Source organism: Mus caroli, chromosome 6 (assembly GCF_900094665.2).
Source record: "Mus caroli chromosome 6, CAROLI_EIJ_v1.1, whole genome shotgun sequence".
NCBI lineage: Eukaryota > Metazoa > Chordata > Mammalia > Rodentia > Muridae > Mus > Mus caroli.
Window position 1 is genome coordinate 37344855 of NC_034575.1, and position 4907 is coordinate 37349761.

Consider the following 4907-nt stretch of genomic DNA (forward strand, 5'->3'; position numbering starts at 1 on the left):
GCTTCTCTGCCATTCGGTATTCCTCAGGTGAGAATTCTTTGTTCAGTTCTGAGCCCCATTTTTTAATGGGGTTATTTGACTTTCTGGAGTCCACAGAAGGTGGTAATTTATTTCCAAAATACATTTCAGAGTCCTACCTCCCATATAGCTCCTTTACTCACAGCCCTTTGGTTTTTGTAGACAAAGTTTAAGAGCCCTCATAAAGCCATTAGTATTGACTACCCCTCAATGCACCTGAAAACAGTATTCAATCCCTTACAAGGCTGTGTTCCAGAGACTCTTGTCTTATGGCTCAGTGGTAAGTAAGGAGGCTGTAGACACACAATAGGGTAAGTGGCCACAGGAAACTGGGAAGCCCAGGCACGTGGGTGCAGGGAGGGCAGGGACATCACTTCCACATCTTCCTTTGTCCTTTCCAAAAATAAAAAAAAAAAGGCGGTGTGATTAGTTGGAAATGGTAGAGAACAAACCCCAAAACAGTATGTCAGCTCCAGGGGTGATAGAGCGAACAGTCACCAGAAAAGGAGAAGGAGAAAGGTCAGGATAATGCTTGCAGCATCAAGTTCCTCAGGAGTTGTGGTCGGCCCAGCTCATAGTCCTCCTCATTCACATTCACCAGCAGCTTGATGGCTTCATGGTCCACAGCTTGCTTGAGAGAGTCTGTGATGAAGATGCCTTTCAGTGCCTCAAATAATGAGCCATTCCTGTAGTCTCGCTAGAATGTGTCAAGGTAGGTAAGCTCAGAGAACTCGATGTCACAGATGATAGAGCCCAGGTCCCGGGACTTGAGGTTAGTGTTGGCCTGGTGAAAGCGCTTAAACTGGCACTTAAATGGTTCCTGCTTATTGGAGAAGACATTGCCTTGCAGAACCGTCTCATGCTGGCAGTATTCTACCCGAACTCACAGCCTGATATCACATATCTGGTGTCACTCACTTCTGGCGTTTTGCTGGCTCCCAAGTGTGATTGTCCCTCAGGCTGGCAGTTTACAACACACTTGAGAACCCGAAGTGGGGCCACAGGATAATGGGGAGGCACTGTGAGGGCTGGGGAGGCCTTGGGTCACAAGCAAATTGATGTTTCCTTCAGATACTTTTCTACTTGATCAGGGTACACAGCCCGTCTCTTCTTGAGGGTAACTTAGGGCAGCAAGTCAGGGCAAGTGATGATGCGCAGCAGCTGTTATAGCTGTCTTGTATGAGGCTATGCCAGTGCCTGGCAAATACAGAAGTGGATGTTCACAGTCATCTATAAGATGGAACGCAGGGCCCCCAATGGAGAAGCTAGAGAAAGTACCCAAGGAGCTGAAGGGGTCTGCAACCCTATAGGTGGAACAACAATATGAACTAACCAGTACCCCCAGAGCTCGTATCTGTAGTTGCATATGGAACAGAAGATGGCCTAGTCGGCCATCACTGGAAAAAGAGGCCCCTTGGTATTGCAAACTTTATATGCCCCAGTACAGGGGAATGCCAGGGCCAAGAAATGGGAGTACGTGGGTAGGGGAGCAGGGCGAGGGGAGGGTATAGGGAACTTTTGGGATAGCATTTGAAATGTATATAAAGAAAATACCTAATAAAAATATTAAAAATTTTAAAAAAGGAGACTACACCAGAAAATAATAACCAATACTTTTCTCCATTAAAGTATTTTTGTCAAAAGTCAAAAAACCCAAGAAAACAAAACCAAAACCAACAACAACAACAACAAAAAAGAAAGTTACTCTCGTTATAGCGGCCCTGGCGCTTCAGTGCTAATAAGAAGTTACGTCCATTTCAGATGAGTCCACGTTCATGGATATCAATAACATCAACAAAAAGGAAGGACAGCATGCCAACATCTCTGTGTGTTAGACGGTGCCCATGAGATGTCAAACATGCGGTGTATGTAGGCTGTAGAGCCCATATTCCTGCTTACCATGGTCTTCAGGCCAAACCTGGCTTGCCCGCCTCTTTAGGACCTCTAGAGGCTCAGAAGGGGAGTGCTTTACAGAATTTCTGCTCAGCAGCTGCAATCTCTAATAATCTTTGCAAGAAACTTAGTTTCCCAGGGCTCAACTTAATTTCTCTTGGCTCAAGTTTGGCGCGCTGCCATGTTGGATCCCGTCTCCTACTCTTAATGTGTGAATTTTGATGTGTGATTTACGCTTTAATAATGTCTCTTTTAAGGATATGGGTGCCCTTGCATTTGTGGCATAGATGTTCAGAATTGAGATGTTATCTTGGTGGATTTTTCCTTTGATGAGTATGAAGTATTTCTTCGGTTTGTTAGGAAACTTTTTCTAGAACTTTACTCTGAGATAATGTCTGTCATTGTTGCTGAGGTATATTTCTATTATGCAGCAGAATGATGGATCCTGTTTATGCATCCATTCAACTAGCCTATGTCTTTTTATTGGTGAATTGATTCCAGTGATGTGGACAGATGTTAATGACCAGTGGTTGTTAGTTTCTCTTATTTTGATGTGGGTGGTATTAGTGTGTTTGTGTCTGTATGTGTTTGTGTGTGTGTTTCTCTCCTTTTGGTTTTGCCATGAAATGATTAATTTCTTGTGTTTTCTTGGATGTACTTATTTGCTTTGTATTGGCTTATCCTCTGTAGGACTGGATTAGTAGAAAGATATTGTTTAAATTTGTCGTTGTTATGGAATATCTTGGTTTATCCATCTATGGTAATTGTGAGTTTTGCTGGGTATGGTAATCTGGGCTTAGGATCTGTAAGACATCTGTCCTGGTACTTTTGGCTTTTAGAGTCTCTGTTGAGAAGTCAGGTGTAATTCTGATAGGGCTGCCTGTGCATGTTACTTGGCCTTTTCCCCTTTCTATTTTTTTATATTTGTTGCTCTTGCATTTAGTGTTTTGATAACTATGTGACAGGAGGATTTTCTTTTCTGGCCCAATCTTTTCGGTGTTCTGTAAGCTTCATATACATTTATAGGCATCTCTTTCTTTAGGTTAGGGATATTTTCTCACTGATTTTGTTGTAAAATAATTTTGTTATAAAAATATTTTCTAGGCCTTCTTCTTGTACTTCTATTACTCTTAGCTTTGCTCTTTTCATAGCTTCCCAAATTTCCTGGATGTTAGAAATTTTTTTGGACTTAGTGTTTTCTTTGACCAATTTATCAATTTCTTCTTTTGTATCTATCTTCTGTGCCTGAGAATCTTTCTTTAAACTCTTATATTCTGTTGGTGATGCTTGTGCCTGTAGTTTCTGTTTTCTTCCCTAGGTTTTGCATCTCCTGGGTAGTCTCTATTTGTGTATTCTATATTGATTCTATTTCAATTTTTAAGTCTGGAACAGTTTTATTCACTTCTTTCACCTGTTTCATTGTATTTTCCTATATTTCTTTATACTTTTTGTTTCTTCTTTAAAGGCCTTGATCTGTTTGATTTATGTTTTCTTGTATTTCTTTAAAAGAGTTATTTCCTCTTTAAAGCCCTGTATCATCTTCATAAGATGAGATTCGGGTCTTTTAGGATATCTAGAGTTTGCTGGAGACCTGGATTCTGATGGTTCCATATTGCACTGGCTTTTGTTGATTTTGTTCTTGTTCTTACTTTTACTCATCTGGTTGTCTCTGGTGTTGTCTGGTATGGTAATTTTTGGTAGTAGCAGGCCTCTGTGGCTGGTTATCCTAGTGGTAGCAGGCCCCCCAGGAGGCAGGCAGAGCTATTACCTGGGGAGTGAAGGGCAGATCCAAGATTGACATTTCAATTCTTAACATCAATTCCCTAAACACAGTGGACCCACCTTTTAAAAGAAGCACTACTACTGCTTAAATCACAAATTGTTCCTCATAAACAGATATTGGGAGGCAAGGAGCCTGCCCAGTAATGGTTCTCCTTAGGAGATAGCCTATGGGGGTGGAACATTGGTGCAGGCAAAATTCGGTTTTGTAAAAATTGCTTAGTATAAATAATATTTAGACTCCTTGATTCCTCATTATTCTAGAGTCAGAAGCCCATGAGTTCAGATAAAATAACACCCATTATTTAACAGAAGTTGTGTGGGGGAGTGAGGTATGGGAGGTGGTGTGGAGTGGGGAGTGATTAAGTAAAGGATTGCTAGTGCTCCCTTCTCTGTTCAGGCATCCAGGATCCCCTCACTAGCTGACTAACTCTCTGTGAACCAGAGAGGAAAGAGTCACTCACACAGAAAACACACACTGGATGAAGCAGAAAATGACTTCATCATTATATATGGATGGATGGATAGATGGATGGATGGTTAGATGGAGAAGAGTTCCAGGAACCATCCCATCATTTTTATTTGTTTTCTCTGTCCTTTTCTATAGACAAAAGTTCTGAGAAAATTATCTTATAGGTAAAATGTTACACAAAAATATGAGTTACAAAAGGATGTTGATATTAAGTTCAAAGCAGTGTTTCCTTCTGTAAGCTCATTATAAATTCAAAGCAACAGTTTCTTACAGTCTTGTCTTATCATAGTGCACATATGTGTCTTCATCCTTGGATCTGACCTAAAATAAATGTTTTCCTTGAACTCAAATTTGTCCCAAACCTATTTATTTTTTAGTTTAATTCTGAAAGTTCATTGTGTTCCTTATTGTGCAGCCTTTACTTAGTATTATGAGGAATGGTCACATTCTATTCATGATTCTAACTTTATTATATCTTTCTAGCAAAACAACCATCTCTTAAAACTTGATTCCTAAGATTATTTGAATCAAATCAGGAACTCTATAAAATCATTAATTCGTCTAAACAGCATTAATTCATGACAGTTCATCTTTATGTTAATCTGTAGGAAATCTGCTCAATAGGGTGGGTTAATGCCCAGGGATTATTGTATTAGTTTAATAATGACATGAAAGGCATATTAGCTGCAAGGAGAAATCCTGAGATAAAGTCTCTTTGGGACCTTGCCTCCCAGAACTCACCCAT

The 4907-nt window shown here is 40.3% G+C and overlaps 1 pseudogene; it reads right to left on the reverse strand.

Moving 5' to 3' along the window:
• Positions 1 to 538: 538 nt before the first annotated feature.
• LOC110295587 lies at positions 539 to 4907 on the reverse strand (annotated as a pseudogene).